Source organism: Ictidomys tridecemlineatus, chromosome 11 (assembly GCF_052094955.1).
Source record: "Ictidomys tridecemlineatus isolate mIctTri1 chromosome 11, mIctTri1.hap1, whole genome shotgun sequence".
NCBI lineage: Eukaryota > Metazoa > Chordata > Mammalia > Rodentia > Sciuridae > Ictidomys > Ictidomys tridecemlineatus.
Window position 1 is genome coordinate 74,873,827 of NC_135487.1, and position 20,821 is coordinate 74,894,647.

At 40.2% G+C, this 20,821-nt stretch overlaps 1 long non-coding RNA gene and 1 pseudogene across 1 annotated transcript in view; one reads left to right on the forward strand and one right to left on the reverse strand.

Annotated features, from left to right (window-relative positions):
* LOC144368129 (uncharacterized) overlaps positions 1-20,821 on the reverse strand; it is an 87,865-nt gene that overhangs the window by 41,714 nt on the left and 25,330 nt on the right. The gene's annotated exons all lie outside the window — the stretch shown is intronic.
* LOC101959557 (vacuolar ATPase assembly protein VMA22 pseudogene) lies at positions 5,819-7,265 on the forward strand (annotated as a pseudogene).

Sequence of the window (20,821 nt, forward strand, 5' to 3'; positions counted from 1 at the left end):
GACCTCATCTAAAGTCTGTCTTTCCCAATACAAGGAGCCTTCTTGCTGTTGCAAATGAAACCAGAGGCCCACCTCAGATGCAAAAGCAGACACAATTTAAACTCTTTAATTGACTCCTGCATTCTGGAGCCATTTGTGCTCTGTGTCCCCCAGGACACAGCCTTCCCAAGCTGTGTGGCCGGTGTTTAGAATGTGCCACTCCTCTGGGTGGAGCTTCCCCTCCAGTCACAGCAAATGGATGACTGCTGAAAGGAAATGTGTCAGTTATGCCTCCCACTCCCAGATGTTAGCTTTCTGGGCCTTGGAGCCTTTAACAAAGTTGAATAAAAAGAATAGCAAATATTTTTCTGGTACTTTACATGGGTTTGCATAGGAAAATGCTGATTTTTTAATAAGTCAAAAAACAATCAAAATATCAGCAACTTCATGTGGTCTGACCTTATGCAAAGCTTGTTGGCTGACTCAATCAATCAATCTGCAATCAATCCAGGCAGTCCGTTAACAGGGGAAACAAAACTAAACCATGAAGCAATCATAGGAATAAATTATGCAGTGATGTCCAGCAGAATGGCAGCTATTAAGAATACAAACAACAATAAGTGTTGGAGAGGATGAGGGGAAAAGGGCACACTCTTACATTGTGGTGGGACTGCAAATTTATACAACCAGTCTGGAAAGCAGTATGGAGATTCCTTGGAAAACTGAGAATAGAACCACCATTTGACCCAGCTATCCCACTCCTTGGTTTATACCCAAAGGACTTAAAATCAGCATACTGCAGGGACACAGCCACATCAATGTTTATAGCAGCACAATTCACAATAGCTAAATTATGGAACCAACCTAGGTGTTCTTCAGTGGATGAATGGATTAAAATATGTGATATATATACACAATGAAACATTACTCAGCAATAAAGAGAATAAAATCATGGCATTTGCAGGTAAATGGGTGGAGTTGGAGAATATAACGCTAAGTGAAGTAAGCCAATCCCCCCAAACCGAATGTCTTCTCTGATATAAGGATGTTGATTCATAATGGGGATTGGGTTGGGGGAGAATAGGAGGAATAGATGACTTTAGACAGGGAAAAGGGGAGGGAGAGGAAGGAAGGGGGCATGGAGGTAGGAAAGATGGTGGAATGAGATGGTCATCAGTACCCTAAGTGTGATTCTACTTTGCGTTCAACCAGAGACATGAAACATTGTGCTCTATTTGTGTAATATGAATTGAATTGCAAAAAAATTAAATTAAAAAAATTATGCAGTGATGATGTCTTACAAAGAAAAATTTACGTGTTATCTTGCTTAATCTCATATCTGCCCCACTGTGGGAGGTCTAAGTCATCTCCATCTTACTGAGGTCCCCATACCCCGAGGTAGCAAAACCAGGAATGTGACAATGTCATTATAAATACCTCAGGTCCTCTGATGAGGACCATACTGGCCCATGACAATCCCAGTGAGATATAAATGGGCAGGGGGAGCAGCAAGAACAAGGGGTGGGACCACCTTAGGGCAAGGAGAGAAAACAACTTGATAGCATGCAGAAAGAATTTAGAAGGGTTTGGACAACTAGGCTGGGGAGAGAGAGTGGGGTCAAACTATGGAAGATCTTTTTAAAAATTGGCAAGGGAGTCTACATTTTCAACATCATCATTCCCAGAGCTGGAAGGAACCCAAAGACATGATATGTCTTACCCCCCAGATTTCAGGAAAGAGGATCCCTTCCTAATTTTACAGAATAAACAACTGAAACTCAGAGATCTGGTTAGCAGCAGAGAGTAAATTAGAAGTAGGATTTCTCGCTTCCTTGTCTGTTGCTTGTTATACCTCATCACACAGTACTAGTCTTGCCCTTCAAATTAAAAAATTACTGTTTTGCCTAACAAGCTGTCTTATTTATAGGCTGTTACTATTTAAAACTATTACACATTTCTAAAGTGGCAACAGGTTCTTAAGGAGAATTTCTTGGCAATGACATAGCAAAAGTGTTTTAGAAAGATTAGCCTGTCAAAAGCACTCTAAATAGATCCCAAAAGAGGGAGAGTGGAGACAGGAAAGGGAATGAATCAGGGAGGCCTTGGAGATGCACTGGATAAGGAGCCTGAAGGGAAGAGAAGAGCTAGAGATGCTGCCAGAGATGGTGATCCACTGATCCTAGGAGAACCAGAATGGAACCTGCTCTAGGTGGGAAAAAATGGTAAGTTTTAAAGTAATGAGGTTAGACCAATTGAGCAATCTTTCCTTGTCAGTCAATTTCTAGGATTTGGTATGGTAGGTACTACCTATCAACTGCTTATTGGTTATTTGAAAACTGATGGTGACTATACTACCCAAACTTTGCTATCTATTTTGCATTGCATAGTTCAGCCTGGTTCTACCATTCACTCCAAATCATGAGCTGTGTAGAATAACGTTCAGCCTCTCTTTCATTTTCATTACACTCAGGTTAACCATAATGATCCCAACTTCAATTTTCACGTCACATCTTGGTATGCATATGAAACACTTCAAGTCCTTTTGGAACAAATGTAGAGCAAAGAGCAATATCATGAGAAAGATTTCCATGCAATACACTGGACACATAATTGGCCAAAGTTATATGGCATGATCAACTTGGAAATAATACTTTCCGTTTCCTCTTATTGTATATATCAGAATAATGCCCTGTTATATGATGTTTTGATTTGGGTTTAATATGTTTTAATACACATATTCTGGGGCAAATTATTTAATTGAATACATCCAAGAGACAAATTGTTCAATTGTTCCAGGAGGCTGATGTTTAGGAGGCAGTTGGAGATACAAGGCTAGACCTCTATATAAGGTTGATACTGGACATGGAGACTTAGGAGTCATTGGTGTTGAGATGAAGGGAAAATACAAGGATAGATGCATTCACCGTGGGCCATGGTCTTGTGAGAAAACTCAAGGACTGTGACAGAGATGTCTAACTATTCCAAAATTCATTTCCTTTATCATAGAATGGAGATGTTACTGCCCATCCACGGACTACATTCCCCAGCTCCCCTTGCATCTAGAAGTGACCATGTGACTAATTCTTGCCTATGGAGAATAAGCAGAAGTGATGTATGTCCTGTCCAAGGCAGGGTCTTAAGGCAGACATGTTTTTTTCCAATCTCTTTAGCCTTGCCTTCACTGGCTAGATCTAGGCAACAGGGCAAAGGTGGAGCCATAGAATGAAAAAACCCTGAGTTCTTGGGTAGAGGAGATCCACCTGCCAACAGGAAAAGCCACTGTGGATTAATACATCACTGTGAAATAGACTTATTTTGTTATAGGGTCCTTATCACTTTTAAATTTCTTTGTTACTGAAGTCCCCAGTAATATTAACAAGGACTCTTAAGGAATTCCAGACAAAGGTGAATGTTGGGACAATGTTGGGGAGAGAGAAGCAGAACACTAGGCCAAGGAGAGAAGTGGGGGAGATCAGAGAACTAGAATAACTCCCAAATGCAGCATTACAGAAATCAAGGGAGGAACAACCTCTAACAACAAAGAAGTGATTAATAGTGTTAAATGTTCAGGTGGGGAAGGAGGATTCATAATTAGGGGGAAAACATTAGACCTAGCATTAATAAGATTGTTCCCTACCTTCCAGAAACAAAATAGATATGGGCAGGCATTTCAAAGACCCAAGGTCATGTGACAGTACATATTGTCTTTCTTTCCACTTGTTTTGCTGTTGGGCTTTCCTCTTGGCACTGAAGGAGTTTGAACTTCACAACATCCCCAAAGGACTGTGCAGCCCAGTCCAAAACCAATGGAAAAGTGACGTGAATCTGCCATTATGTAATGCAGCAGAAAAGCCCGTTCGTTAGGCTGCTTTGCAGGAACCAACTCCTGACACATCTGGTTCTACAAAGTCCAACAGGATAAACAGAGAAGGCATTTTTGTTTGTAAAAGGAAAGAAAAAATGAGTTCCAGCCTTGAAGCAGACGGAGTGCAGCAGCCCCACTGGGAAGCAGCGATGTTCCTCCAGCCCGGGTTGAAAAAAGCAGCCAAGCAGCCGCACCTGCAGGTCAGGGGCAGCAGCCACCAGAGGGGCTGGAGCCCCCTCAGAACAGGAGTGAAGATAGGCAGCCTCCACGCTGGTTTTCAGTATTTGAGAAAGTCTTCAGGAAAATAGGCTAATCAAGCAATCTGCTTTCTCTTGCCTTATTTAGTTAGATTAGTTTAAAGGAAGTACAAAACCAAAACAAAACAAGTCCCCAATAATATTAAAAGAACTCATCCTGCTCACTGTGAGGTCAGGCTGAACTTTGGAATCAGAACAGACTCCTAATCTTGACTCATCCATACAATGACTAGAAATGGTAGGAAGGGCTCTGTCCCCATTCCTGTTGGGCGCCCTTTGCCCCACAAAATGAAAAACTAAAATTGCAATATACATGTCAATGTGAATAAATTCGTCTTTAAGAAATGCAAATGGAACTTCATGATGGTTCCACATAGTCATTCCTACTCCGTTGTTGCCCCTAAGCACCTTTTACATCAAAATTCCGGAGCTTTCCCTGGCTCCATGAAGGAATGTCGTCTTGTTTGGGGAGAGTTTTCTAGTGCCTTCAGTGACTAGCTATTTGTCTGGAAACCAATGTCCCTAGACTGTAGTGAGGACGACAAGGAGATGACATGTATATCATCTGTTTGCGCCCCACTTTTCATGGCAGAAACCTGATCATGATCTTCTCTTTTTCCTTCTCCTTCTTTCTTTTCTCCCCCTCCCCGACCAGGTCTTTGGGGTTGAACCCAGGGGCGTTTTGCCATTGAGTTACATCCCCAGCCCTTTTTATTTTGGTTTGAGACAGGGTCTCACTAAATTGCCCAGGCTGGCCTCAAACTTCCAGTCCTCCTACCTCAGCTTCTCTAATTGCTGAAGTTACAGCAGGCCGCTTTGCAGAAACAAATGCCAAAAACATAGCTGGCTAGTTATGATCTGCTTCTAAAGTAGTTTTTGCTACTATGTAAGTTGGCCATGTAGAGCACAGGAGAAAGCAAAACTTATTTTGTAGGGATCCTCATCTGTCTGTCTGGAGACCAATATTCAGAGCAATTGAGTTCTCCCAGTTTAGTACTTTCCTTGCAAGGAAGCCAAGCCACTTATTTGACCTAAAAGGCAGAAACCCCAAGGGCTAACCTCCAAACCCAAGTTCATTAAGATATAAATTATCCAACTTTCCACCCACTTCAGAATTTGTCCCACAGCTTCCTTGGTGGGTGATCAACCAGAATCATATGAACTCCTTCGGGAGCCAGAAAATTCACTGCTTTCTTTATGAAGCATCAACTCTATTGCCAATCAATTTTAGGTTAAGTCAAATCCACTTTTTTGTTACTCCTCCAAATGATTCTTGTTCTGCACTGAAGAAATTAAAGAAGACACAAGAAGATAGAAAGATCACCCATGTTTATAGACACAAAGAATTAATATTATTAAAATGGCCATAGTACAAAAAGTAATATACAGATTCAATGCAATCCCCATCAAAATACCAATAATATTTTTCTCAGAACTAGAAAAATAGTCCCAAAATTGATTTGAAAGAACAAAAGACCCATAATAGTCAAAGTAACTTTAAGCAAAAAAATTTTAAAATGCTGGAAGTATCACAAATTATACTATAGAGCCATAGTAACAAATTATACTATAGAGTCATAGTAACAAAAACTGCATAGTTCCGGCATAGAAACAGACACCTAGACAAATTGTACAGAATAGAAGACACAGAGACAAACCCATATCAACACAATCATCTGATCCTTTACAAAAAGGTCAAAAACTTATGTTGGAGAAATGACAGCGATTTTTTTTTTTTTTTTTGGTACTGGGGATTAAACTCAGGGGTACTCAACCACTAAGTCACGCCCTCAGTCCTATTTTGTATTTTATTTAGAGAAAGGTCTCACTGAGTTGCTTAGCACTTCTCCGTTGCTGAGGCTGGCTTTGAACTCATGATCCTCCTGCCTCAGCCTCCAGAGCCTCTAGGATTATAGGCATGTGCCACCACACACAACCAAGACAACATTTTTACAAGTGGTGCTGAGAAAACTGGTTATCTATATGAAGAAGAATGAGACTAGATCCCTATCTCTCATCCTATACAAAAGTCAACTCAAAATGGATCAAAGACCAGAATCAGAAACTATGCAACTCCTAAAAGAATTAGAAACACAAACTATGGGAGGGCCGCGGGTGGCTAGCCCATGGCGGCGCCCGACTTAAGGGCCGAGTTGGACTCGCTTCTCCTGCAGCTGCTCAGAGACCTGGAGGAGCTGGAAGTGAAGCGGGGGAGGCTGGCTCTCGCTCGCAAAGGCTCGCTACGCAATGGGTGCCAAGTCTGTAGGGCCCTTGCAGTATGCCTCTCGCATGGAACCCCAGGTCTATGTGTGTGTCAGTGAGACCCAGAACGGATTCCAGACCTTCAGGGTGGTGAGAGCAGATGCCCAGACTCCAGAGGAGGTGGGGCCCAGAGAGACAGCTTTGCGCAGGCACAAAGGCCAGAGCCAGAGCCCTCTGCAGCCTCACAGGACCCCCTGAACTGGTTTGGAATCCTGGTTCCTCACAGTCTGCGGCAGGCCCAAGCCAGCTTCCAGGATGGCCTACAGCTAGCTGCAGATATAGCCAGCCTCCAGACCCGTATCTACTGGGGTCGAAGCCAACTCCGGGGGATCCAGGAGAAATTCAAGCAGCTGGAGCCTGGGGCTGCCTGATCGTGTCCACAGAGGCAGGCACTCAGCCCAGCAGTTCATGGATGTGGCTGTCTTTTCTCAGGCATTCTTCCTTCATAAATAGTCCCTGCTCCAACCTCCAAACCAGCTAATGCCCTCTCCTTAAAATGTCATTGGTCTTCATGTTTTCAACTTTGTTAGGTGTGAAGTTCAAAGTTTTTAATCCTATGTTCACATTGTGAGATATAAACATTTCTTCCCAAACTGAGTAATATGAAAGTCACCTTCTTTGGAACCACTTTTAGGCCCATGTTATCATAGGAAACCCCCACCCCCACCCCAGAGAGCAAGTACAAGGTTGTTCATGTTAGTGAACAATTGAACGACCTCATAGATGAGCCAACTGTCTCATTCCTGGATGATGAAATACTGCACAAACAGTGGCAGGAAAGGATAAGAGGTAATGCTTCAGGGTCACCAGATCCTCAGAATTGACTTGGATAGAGGAGAAGATTGTACATGACCAACAGATCAGGACAATATGAGTTGAGTTAATAAAAATACAAACATCTACCTGAGTGTGATGTGTGCCCCCCTGTTGTCCCATCTTCTCGGGAGGCTGAGGCAGGAGGATCACTTGAGGCCTTGAGTTTGAGACTAGCCTGGCAACATAGTGAGATTCTATCTCAAAGACAAACACCTGAGTAGACAGGTAGCCCTTAGCAGGATCTAAACCAGGAAGTAAAAAAGATTTTACCTGGATATGTTTAGGATCTAAACCAGGAAGTAAAAAAGATTTTACCTGGATATGTTTTACCTGGATATGTCTATGTTTCAAAAACCTGTCTTTATCTTACCAGGAGTGAGGTAAAGACATTCTTCATTTTTTGAAGGGCCAGTTGTGTATTTCCTGTTCTTGGAACTCTGTTTCACTTTTCTACTGGTGGTTTATCGTTTTAGCAATATCTAGTTCTTTTTCTGCTTGTTTTTGTTTTTTGCCAGGGGTGGTGGGAGTATGTAATCCTTTGTTCATAATATGAGATGTAAATATTTCTTCCCAGTTTGTCTTTAACTTTGCTTGTAGTGTTGTTTTTTTTTTTAAAAAAACTTTATAATTGTAAAATAAAACTACATCAACTGTAAAAAAAAAAAAAAACACAACTATGCAACTCCTAGGGTCAATGCTTCAACATATAGGTGCAGGCAACAACTTTCTCAATAGGACTAAAGCTCAGGAAATGATGCCAAGAATTAATAAACAGGGTGGCATCAAATTTAAAACTTTCTATACAACAAAGGAGACAATTTAGAAAGTGAAAAGAGAACCAGTAGAATGGGAGAAAATTTTTGCTACTTACTCTTCCGACAGAGAATTAATATCCAGAATATATTAAAAATAAAAACTCAAAAAAACTTAACCTCGGAAAAAATCAATAATTGGGCCAATGAATTAAATAGATATTTCTCAAAAGAAGAATAAAAATGCCCAAAAAATATATGGAAAAAGTTCAACATTGTTAGCAATTAGGAAAATGCAAATCAAAACTACACTGAGATTTTGTCTTACTCCAGTAAGAATGGCAGCCATCAAGAAAGACCAATAGGAGCTGGGGTTGTGGCTCCATGGTACAGCACTTGTCTAGAATGTGTGAGGCACTGGGTTCTATCCCCAGCACTACAAAAAAAAAAAAAATATATATATATATATATATATATATTTATTTTTAAAAAGGTATTGTGTCCATCTACAACTTAAAAAAATTAAACAAAAAAAGAATAGAACAATAGTAAATATTGGAGGATATGTGGAGAAAAAGGAACACTTCTACATTCTTGGTGGGATTATAAATTGGTTCAATCAATATAGAAATCAGTATGGAGGTTCCTCAAAAGACTAGGCATGGAACTACCATATGACCCAGGCATACCACTCTTCGGTATTTATCCTAAAGAATAAAACTCATCATACTACAATGATACATGCACATCCATTTTTTTTTAGCAGTACAGTTCACAACAGCCAAACAATGGAACCAATGTAGGTGTCCATCAGTGGATAAACAGATAAAGAAAATGTGGTATATATGAGTTTTATGCAGCCATAAAGAAAAATGAAATTGTGTAATTTTCAAGAAAATGGATGGACTTTGAGAATGTTATGTTAAACAAAATAAAGCCAAATTCTGAAGGTCAAAGGTCATAGTTTTCTCTCATATGTGGAAGCAAGAGAGGAAAAGAAAGATGGTAGAGGTGTTGTGAAAATCCCAGGGAGATCAAGAGATAGAGGGAAGGGACCAGGGAGAGCAAGGAGGGGAGGGAAAGGAAAAATACTGGGAAATGATTTGGGCCAGATTATATTTTTATAATGTGTACATGTACAAACATGTAATAATTAATCCCACCATTATGTACAACTACAATGCACCAGTAAAAATATAGAAAAATAATGATTCTTGTTCTACTCTCTGAAGCAAATCAAAATAAATATTATCCCTTTTCTATATGACCACCCTTTGAATGTTTTCCACAGTAATCAGGTATCCCCACTCTGTCTCAATGTATCTCTTTTTCAAAGTTAACTACTTCCACTGTTTCAAAAATATACACATACTTTTAGCATACTGTTTACTCGTCTTTAAAGTTGTTCTTATTCATCAAAGAATCTTTTAAATTTGTATTACAATAGTGGTCATAATTGACCCAAAACTCCTTATAACTTAAGCCAGATAGAATGTAAAGAAAATATTGCCACCTTGATCTATAAATTAAAATAGCCAAGTCCATTATTGGCTCATATCTGGTTTAAGTCAATTCAAAGTACTGATTTTCATTTCTGATTTTAAATGGGACCAGGCTAACTTGCTTAAGTTTCTTCTAAAATACCTACAAAGCCACAGATAGATAAAAACCCCATCTACCACCAAAAACTAAGACCAGTAGAAAAATCACTTGGCAAAATCTCAAAGGAAATGATACTTAAGATGAAAAAAAAAAAACCCACAAAATTCGTTGAGGAAAACAACTGTCTGCTAGCTTGGCCTTTTCTTCAAGAAACAGTGGACCACCAAAAAGAAGGCTAGGCTCATAAGATGCCTGGGAGCTATCCCTTTAACATGTTGGTGTTACATTTTGAGTTGACAAACATATTTTCACCACCTCCATCTTTTAATATCTCTTTAGAGATCAATTCTAGGAAGTGTCTGAGACTGGGAGTGCTGGATGATTGTATTATATTCGGAATAATCTGTAGAAATAAAATGTTATACTTGGGGGGCAGAAAGTGGAAATATCCTGATAGCACTCCATACAGGAAAGAGTACTATAGAACCAGACCGTGGGTATAGGCCCTCAGCACAGCCGAGCCACAGGAATGCTAGCTAAATTCTCAGAACTGGGCAGGGCCCATTTTCATCAACCTGCTAGCTCCAGCTGTACAGTTGAGAAGATTTAATCATCACCCAAGTGTCCAATTAATAGAATTAAATGAAAGCTACACACCCTGTCTGTGGGTGAATCTGACACTGACTCTGTCTCTTCTCATTCAAAGATGAGTAATCAGAAAAAGGAAAACTGGCATTGGGAACACAAAAAGTAATTAACATGAGAGATGAAATGAAGAACATTCCTCTAAAAATGACCTCCTTTGGGGGAACCAGAAAAATTTTAGAAAATTGTGTAATGTCCTCAGACAGATGCAAAAAGGCATGGCATCTGTGAAAAAGGAGCAGATAGTCATAAAGAGAGAAAAGGACGGCAGAGTGGACAATGGAGTAAGATGAACAGCGACGAATCGTAGGTGAGGTAAATAAGAATATTAGCAAATGAGTAACGAAAACATAATGAGGTTCTTAGTATATAATATAAAGCATACATTGGAATGAAGAGTAGCACAGGCCCTGAGGGAAAGTAAGTTAGGATTATGGAGATCAAACTTGAGATATTTTTCTATAATGTAGGGGAAAAGAATGAGGAAATAAAAATGGTTAAGAAGATACGGTAGACACAGAAAACGGAGAACATGATTCAACATAATAAGCCCGAGACACAAGAACAAGAAGAGCTGAAACAAATCAAAGACATCATTACAAATCGCTTGTTGTGATGAAAAAAGATTGGAGTAACCAGGCAACTCAGTATTTTCTAGGTAAAATGAAAGAAAATGACCTATATTTACATGTGGCCCATGCACCTTTTTTAAATTGAAAGAGCAGAGAAAAGAATCTTTCAGGAACTCAGATCTTAAAAAGAATAATAACTTATGAAGGCGCAGAAAGTAGTGACCTCTGACTTCTCTGCAATGCAAACTCCCAGAAAATAATGCAATCATGGCTACCATCTGGATGGAAAGGATTGTGAATCTAACCGTGTTGTTACTGTTTAATCAAGGCAACAGAGAGCCATGTGCAGGTCGGCAAAACCTCAGGAAATGGATTGGTCCATGGTCTCTTCATAAAAACATTTGAAGGATACATTGACCAGCTGATTACAGAATCAGAACAACACATACATACACACGCGCGTGTACACACACACACCCATACCCATAAAGGAGCAGGATGTCCCTAATACATTTGGAACCATATTCTAGAATTCAACAGCTTGTGTGTGTTGTCTGGAACATTGTGCTGCTCAGAGACCAAGCTTGGCTCTTGTGAAAAACATTGTTGACAGCTATCTAACATATTTCCTCCCTTCCAAGATCATCCTAATTTTGTTCCTTACATAGCCATGAACTTCAAAGGAAGCCAACCTCATACCCAGATGTGATGTGGACTGGTCTATCCCTGGTCTGAGACTGGTTTCGGTATGCACATGTGACTTAACCTTGACCTGCAAACCTAGGAGAGACTTACAGAAAACTTTTATAGATACAGACACACAGCAGGAGGCAGGCTCATCTTTTCATTGCCATGTCTTAGAATGGCTGCAATTATCCCACAGTGATGAAGGTCATTAACCTGAGAATCATATCAATATATCTAGGATAGCAAAACCAGAGACGTAAAGAAACTGGGTCCTGGCTAAATTAATCAAACCTGGGCCTGCAGTGCAACTCTAGGTATACTTATTACTTAATATAAATGAGTCCAAATTTTCTGTCACGCACAGCTAAGACCATCCCAAGTGACAAAGCCCTACAGTGTTAGCTCTTTTTCTATTGCTTCCACTCCTCTCTTGGTGCCAAGGGACATTTCTGGAGCCATATCCTTTAACCTACAGTTCATATGGAATCTCTTGCCTTATTTGATGATCGCTTATAACAATAAGTGGTGCTGTTCTTGTCCAGATTTTTCTAACAATGGCTAAGCTTATTACACAGTGAAGACCCCATGCCAAGAAAATTACTAAACAAAGGGTCTTTTCTCTCTCTCTTCACAAAAGCAGTATTTCGTAGAATGATATAATGAACTTTTTCATTGCTAAAGAACTTGAGAAATGGTTTTTATGCATCTTTAGGCCTCATGATAGATGACCTAAGTCATTGGAATTTTTTTAATGATGAAAGTCAGTAAATCATCCAGGGACAAAATTCATATATGATTAAATGCCGTTTTCTAAATTATCTGAGTTATGAATGTTCCTTAATTAAATGGCACTTGAAAATTAGCATATATTATTATATTAGCTATGCAAATGCATAGAAAAAAAATAAGAAAATAAACTAAATTTTTATATTGATTTTTTTCTGCATTGGTAGGACATGATTATTATTCTCTCTCTCTCTCTCTTTTTTTTTTTTAATTTCAGACAATTGTGTTCAATTTTGTCTGTCTCTTCCTTTTTTGGTGACCTTTCTTTCTTTTTTTTTTTTCTTTTTTTTTTTATTGGTTGTTCACAACATTACAAAGCTCTTGACATATCATACTTCGAACAATAGTTTCAAGTGAGTTATGAACTCCCATTTTTACCCCAAATACAGATTGCAGAATCACATAGGTTACACATTCACATTTTTACATAATGCCATACTAGTGACTGATGTATTCTGCTACCTTTCCTATCCTCTACTATCCCCCTCCCCCCATCTTCTCTTTCTATCCCATCTACTGTAATTCATTTCTCTCCTTATTTTTCTTCCAATTCCCCTCACAACCTCTTTTATGTAGTTTTTTATAACAATGAGGGTCTCTTTCCATTTTTATGCAATTCCACTTTTCTCTCTCTTTCCCTCCCATCTCGTGCCTCTGTTTAATGTCAATCTTTTCTTCCTGCTCTTCCTCCCTACTCTATTCTTAGTTGCTCTCATTATATCAAAGAAGACATTTGGTATTTGTTTTTTAGGGATTGGCTAGCTTCACTGAGCATAATCTGCTCTAATGCCATCCATTTCCCTGCAAATTCCATGATTTTGTCATTTTTTAGTGCTGTGTAATACTCCATAGTGTATAAATGCCACATTTTTTTAATCCATTCATCCATCGAAGGGCATCTGGGTTGGTTCCACAGTCTAGCTATTGTGAATTGTGCTGCTGTGAACATCGATGTGGCAGTATCCCTGTAGTACGCTCTTTTAAGGTCTTCAGGGAATAGACCAAGAAGGGCAATAACTGGGTCAAATGGTGGTTCCATTCCTAGCTTTCCCAGGAATCTCCATACTGCTTTCCAAATTGGCCGAACCAATTTGCAGTCCCACCAGCAATGTATAAGAGTACCCTTTTCCCCACATCCTCGCCAGCACTTGTTATTATTTGACTTCATAATGGCTGCCAATCTTACTGGAGTGAGATGGTATCTTAGGGTGGTTTTGATTTGCATTTCTCTGACTGCTAGAGATGGTGAGCATTTTTTCATGTATCTGTTGATTGATTGTATGTCCTCCTCTGAGAAGTGTCTGTTCAGGTCCTTGGCCCATTTGTTGATTGGGTTATTTGTTGTCTTATTGTCTAATTTTTTGAGTTCTTTGTAAACTCTGGATATTAAGGCTCTATCTGAAGTGTGGGGGGTAAAAATTTGTTCCCATGATGTAGGCTCCCGATTTACTTCTCTTATTGTTTCTCTTGCTGTGAAAAAACTTTTTAGTTTAAGTAAGTCCCATTTGTTGATTCTTGCTATTAACTCTTGTGCTATTGGTGTCCTGTTAAGGAATTTGGAGCCTGATCCCACAATATGTAGATCGTAGCCAACTTTTTCTTCTATCATACGCAGAGTCTCTGATTTGATATCAAGGTCCTTGATCCATTTTGAGCTAATTTTTGTGCATGGTGAGAGGAGGGGATTCAGTTTCATTTTGTTGCATATGGATTTCCAGTTTTCCCAACACCATTTGTTGAAAATGCTATCCTTCCTCCATTGCATGCTTTTAGCCCCTTTATCGAATATAAGATAGTTGTAACTTTGTGGATTAGTCTCTGTATCCTCTATTCTGTACCATTGGTCTACCCGCCTGTTTTGGTACCAGTACCATGCTGTTTTTGTTACTATTGCTCTGTAGTATAGTTTGAAATCTGGTATTGCTATACCACCTGATTCACACTTCCTGCTTAGAATTGCTTTTGCTATTCTGGGTCTTTTATTTTTCCATATGAATTTCATGATTGCTTTATCTATTTCTACAAGCAATGCCATTGGAATTTTGATTGGCATTGCATTAAACCTATAGAGGACTTTTGGTAATATCGCCATTTTGATGATGTTAGTTCTGCCTATCCATGAACAGGGTATATCTTTCCATCTTCTAAGATCTTCTTCTACTTCTCTTTTTAGGGATCTGTAGTTTTCATTGTATAAATCTTTCACCTCTTTTGTTAGGTTGATTCCCAAGTATTTTATTTTTTTTGAGGATATTGTGAATGGAGTGGTTTTCCTTATTTCCATTTCAGAGGTTTTGTTGCTGATATACAGAAATGCCTTTGATTTGTGCGTGTTGATTTTATATCCTGCCACTTTGCTGAATTCATTTATTAGTTCTAGTAGTTTTTTTGTAGACCATTTTGGGTCTTCTAGGTATAGAATCATGTCATCTGCAAATAGTGATAATTTAAGTTCTTCCTTTCCAATTTTTATGCCTTTAATTTCTTTCGTTTGTCTAATTGCTCTGGCCAGTGTTTCGAGAACTATATTGAATAGAAGTGGTGATAGAGGGCATCCCTGTCTTGTTCCTGATTTTAAGGGGAATGCCTTCAATTTTTCTCCATTCAGAATGATGCTAGCCTGGGGCTTAGCGTAAATAGCTTTTACAATATTAAGGTAAGTTCCTGTTATCCCTAGTTTTTCTAATGTTTTGAACATAAAGGGATGCTGTACTTTGTCGAATGCTTTTTCTGCGTCTATCGAGATGATCATATGGTTCTTATCTTTAAGTCTATTGATATGGTGAATTACATTTATTGATTTCCGTATATTGAACCATCCCTGCATCCCAGGGATAAATCCTACTTGATCATGGTGCACAATTTTTTTGATGTGTCTTTGTATCCGATTCGCCAGAATTTTATTGAGGATTTTTGCATCTAGGTTCATCAGAGATATTGGTCTGTAGTTTTCTTTCTTTGCTGTGTCTTTGTCTGGTTTCGGAATCAATGTGATGTTGGCCTCATAGAATGAATTTGGAAGGACTCCCTCTTTTTCTATTTCCTGGAATAACTTGAAAAGTATTGGTATTAATTCTTCTTTAAAGGTTTTGTAAAACTCCGCTGTATACCCATCCGGTCCTGGGCTTTTCTTGGTTGGTAGTCTTTTGATTACTTCTTCAATTTCATCCATTGATATTGCTCTGTTCAAATCGTGTGTGTCCTCCTGACTCAGTCTGGGCAAATCATATGTCTTAAGAAATTTATTGATGTCTTCACTATCTTCTATTTTATTGGAATATAGGTTTTCAAAATAGTTTCTAATTGTCTTCTGTATTTCTGTGGCATCTGTTGTGATATTGCCTTTTTCATCCCTTATGTTAGTAATTTGAGTTCTCTCTCTTCTTCTCTTCGTTAGCATGGCTAAAGGTTTGTCAATCTTGTTTATTTTTTCAAAGAACCAACTTTTAGTTTTGTTAATTTTTTCGATAGTTTCTTTTGTTTCAATTTCATTGATTTCCGCTCTGATTTTAATTATTTCTTGCTTTCTGCTGCATTTGCTATTGTTTTGCTCTTCCTTTTCTAGGGCTTTGAGATGAAGTGTGAGCTCATTTATTTGTTGGTTTTTCCTTTTTTTGAGGAATGACCTCCAGGCGATGAATTTCCCTCTTAAAACTGCTTTCATTGTGTCCCATAGATTCCGGTAGGTTGTGTCTGCATTTTCATTTATCTCTAAGAATTTTTTGATTTCCTCCTTTATGTCTTCTGTAACCCTTTGATCATTCAGTAACATATTGTTCATTTTCCATGTGATATTGGATTTTCCCTTCCTTCTTTTATCATTAATTTCCAGTTTCAATCCATTATGATCAGATAAAATGCATGGTATAATCTCTACCCCTTTATATTTATTGAGGGTTGCCCTATGGCATAATATATGGTCTATTTTTGAGAAGGATCCATGTGCTGCTGAGAAAAAAGTATATCCATTCGATGATGGTTGGTATATTCTATATATGTCAGTTAAGTCTAGGTTATTGATTGTGGTATTGAGGTCTATAGTTTCTTTATTCAACTTTTGCTTGGAGGATCTGTCCAATGGTGAGAGAGGTGTGTTGAAGTCACCCATAATTATTGTGTTGTGGTCTATTTGATTCTTGAACTTGAGGAGAATTTGTTTTATAAACTTCGAAGTGCCATTATTTGGTGCATAAATATTGATAATTGTTATGTCTTGTTGCTTAATGGTTCCTTTTAACAGTATATAATGTCCTTCCTTATCCCTTTGGATTAACTTAGTCTTGAAGTCGATTTTATTCGATATGAGGATGGCCACCCCTGCTTGCTTGCGAGGAGCGTGTGCGTGGTATATTTTTTCCCAACCTTTCACCTTCAGCCTGTGTATGTCTTTTCCAGTCAGGTGAGTCTCCTGGAGACAGCATATTGTTGGATTTGTTTTTTTGATCCATGTTACCAGCCTATGTCGCTTTATTGGAGTGTTTAAACCATTAATGTTTAGAGTTACTATTGATATATGGTTTGTACTTCCAGCCATATTTGATTATTTATCTCGTTTTTTTTTTTTTAATTGCGTTTGTTTCACCATGATTAGTTTTCCCCCCTCCGTCTGTCTTTACTGAGGTACTTCCCACTGTTGGCTTTGGTTATTGTTTTCTGTTTCTTCCTCGTGAAGTGTATTGCTCAAGATGCTTTGCAACGCTGGTTTTCTGGCTGCAAATTCTTTTAGTTTTTGTTTATCGTGAAAGATTTTTATTTCTTTGTCGTATCTGAAGCTTAATTTTGCTGGGTACAGAATTCTTGGTTGGCATCCATTGTCTTTCAGTGTTTGAAATACGTTATTCCAGGATCTTCTCGCTTTCAGCGTCTGAGTTGAGAAGGCCGTTGTTAACCTTATTGGTTTACCCCTGAATGTAATCTTTCTCTTTTCTCTTGTAGCTTTTAATATTTTCTCTTTGTTCTGTATATTGGATATCTTCATAACAATGTGTCTTGGCGTTGGTCTACTGTGATTTTGTATGTTCGGTGTCCTGTATGCATCTACAATTTGAATATCTGTTTCCTTTTTTAATTCTGGAAAGTTTTCTGTGATTATTTCATCTAGTAGATTACTCATTCCCCTTGTTTGAATCTCTATCCCTTCCTCTATCCCAATGACTCTTAAATTTGTTTTTTTTATATTATCACATATCTCTTGTATGCTTCTCTCATGATTTTTAACCAGCCTATCTGAGATGGCTAGCCTCTTTTCCAGATGATATATTTTGTCTTCATTATCTGATGTTCTAGCTTCTACTTGCTCCACTCTATTAATGATACTCTCATTTGAGTTTTTAATTTGGTTTATAGTTTCCTTCATTTCTAAGATTATGGTTTGATTCTTTTTTATAGTCTCTATCTCCTGGTAAAGATGCTTAACTTCTTCCTTTATCTGTTTGTGTAATACATTCTCAATGTGTTCTTTCGCTGCTTGAATTTGCTGTCTTGTATCCTCTTTAAGGTTCCGTTCCATCTGTCTCAGGTGTTCCATGAGTTCTTTATATGACCATTTTTCTGGTGGTTCTATATCCTCCTGAATATTTAGGCTGCCCTGCATTGTTTGCACTCCTTTTCTTCCTTGCTTTTTCATGCTGTTCATATTGTTTCTTGTTCTGTTTGACTGCTGAGTTTCTGTTTACTCCTATAAATATATTTGAAGCTTGGGAGGAAAGGTATTAGAAGGGATGGGTAGAAGTCACTAAAGAGAATAAGAGTAAGCAGGTAGAATTCAAGGAAGGGGGAATAAGAAAATTAAAAAGAGATGTAAAGACAGGAGAAAAGAAGGATAGAAAAAAATAGAAGATTAAAAGGGATTTAAAGAAAAATAATAATAGTAGAAATGGAAAATGAGATTTAAAAAATAGAATAAAATAAAATAAGATGGATTAAAAAACATTTAAAAAGACAGTAAAAAAAAAAAATTTATAAATGCAGTCCTAGAGTTCGATTAACTGCTCTTCCAGTGGGTGGCGCTATGCCCACCGGGCCAAGTTTCTCCTCTCAGTAGGCGGGAGTCAATCACTGTGCAGTGGTACTTCCTCCAGGATTGGGTGGGTCTCCATTCCTGCTGTTCGCTGTGTGGGCGGGGCCTTTTGCAGAGCTGGTCAGGGGTCGTTTGCAGCACTGGGTTGGCAGGTGGAGGGTGGTCATCTGCAGCTCCAAACCACCAGAGGAGGTTCACAGAGTCGGGCCCTCGGGGCCGGGCAGGCAGCGCCTGCTCCCCCACTCACTGCAAGGGTGTAGGCAGCGGCCGCTTGGCAGTAGCCAGCGGCGGTTCACAGAGCTGGTCTGCGGGGGCCCAAGCAGCCAAGCAGGCAGCGCCGGCTCCCAAGTTTACTGCGCCGTGTGAGCAGCGGCTGGTTGAGGTTCACCAAGCCAGCCCGGGGGAGGTGGGGGGGGACATGCAGACAGCCAGCAACTGCTCCCAAGTTCGATGTTACGTGTGGGCGGTTCACAAAGCCGGGCTGCGGGGACCCAGGCAGGCCGCTCCTGCTCCTAAACTCGCTGCCGCGTGTGGGTGGCGGTCGGCTTGGGTTCACAGGGCCCACCCGCGGGGGTCCAGGCAGGCAGCAATGGTTCCCAAGAACTATGCAGCGTGTGGCCTGCGCCGGCTGCGATTCACAGAGCCAGCTCGCGGGGACCCAGGCAGGCCGCTCCTGCTCCTAAACTCGCTGCTGCGTGTGGGCGACGGTCAGCTTGGGTTCACAGGGCCCGCCCGCGGGGATCCAGGCAGGCAGCAATGGTTCCCAAGAACAATGCCGGCTGGGATTCACAGAGCCAGCTCGCGGGGACCCGGGCAGGTTGCTCCTGCTCCTAAACTCGCTGCTGCGTGTGGGCGGCGGTCGGCTTGGGTTCACAGGGCCCGCCCGCGGGCATCCAGGCGGGCAGCAGTGGTTCCCAAGAACAATGCAGCGTGTGGCCTGCGCAGGCTGGGATTCACAGAGCCAGCTCGCGGGGACCCAGGCAGGCAACGACTGTTCCCACGAATGCTGCAGCGTGTGGGCAGCGGTCCGCTTGGGTTCACAGAGCCCGCCCGCGGGGGTCCAGGCGGTTAGTGTCCGCTCCTATGCTCACTGCAATGTGTAGGCAGCGGCCATTCGGCGGCCCCCGGCGGGACTGTGCCCCTGCTCTGGGTTGCCGAGATTCAGTATTTTGTGACAATCTGACACCTCCTATTAAACTTACTAGTTCCAGGAAGGTCTCCTTTCAGAGGAAATTTGCTTGAAGTTTCCCAGCAGGACGCATGTGGGTGTATTAATGAGTCTCTCTGATCCCCTTACCACGGAGGCATTGTATGTGCTGCCTCTTCGCTGGCAGCCATGTTCTCTCCCCCCTTTTGGTGACCTTTCTTGACCCAGAAATTACCTGGCTTCACCTCACTTTCCCAAAGGAGCACAGAGGGCCATTCCTACTTTGAACTAAGTTTCTTCAAAACTAGTTTCTTAACACTCCCCTTTGGAATCCTTTTTCCTGGCTTCTTTCCTAGCTTACTTTTTTCCTGACTAGAAACTCTTTATTCTTTGTGGTAAATGAAGGGCAAAGGAGTAGTCCTCCAAGTCTTTCATCTTTATCCAAATGGAAGATTACCTTGCATTTGTTATACTCAAAATGCAAGACCCCTCAGGCAAGAAGCCTGGTCTACACACAGTCTATAGGTCAACTTGACAGTCCAGTGGTCTTTTTTACTTCTGAGATCAATGTGGTTCCCAGGAAACTACCACGGCAAACTGCCTATTAATTCTGCCTATTCACTGTCAAAACCTCTTAGGAAAACAGCTTTTAATTTTGTCCTGGTACATTTTTACCTGGAGGGTGGATTGAGTTGGCTTTGATCACCTGGCATTCTGATTCTTTGCAAGAATCTCTTCCTCCACAGGATGCTGAGCATTTGACTCCAAGATTGGTAGGTTTGCTTCACTGGGCAGATTCTGGCTGTTAACAAATACTAATGATCATTTGTTTTGAGGACCCCTGTTTTTGGGTAGAGGAACAGAAGCTTGATAAAGCTAGCTCAAGAAAAGGGGAACATTTTAAAAGATAAACATGAGACCAAAAGGGATCAGGAATGGCATAGTGGAACCCAAGGACAGGAATCACAGCAAGATTGGGTCTCCTGGATAAAGGAGCCAGTAACTAGAAATCTACGAGGAGCAGAGGCCTCTCTCTCTCTCTCTCTAGGAATATACCCCTCTCTCTCTTAATTATCACTCCATTTTCCTCCCTCAATTGACAAGTTCTTTTTGCTTATCCATTCTTTCCTATCCCTCAAGTTTTGTTTGTTTTTTTGGTACTAGGAATTGAATCCAGAAGTGCTTACCCACTGAGCCACCTTGCCAACCCTTTTTATTTTTATTTTTGAGATGGGGTCCTGCTAAGTTGCTCCTAAGCTCCTTAGCTCCTTACTAATTTGCTGAGGCTGGCCTTGAATTTATAATCCTTTTGCCTCAGCCTCCTGAGTTGCTGGGATTATAGGTGTGTACAGCTACAATTTTTTTTCACAATAATAAGGAATATACCCAGGGGGTGTTCTACCACTGAACTACATAACCAGATCTTTTTATT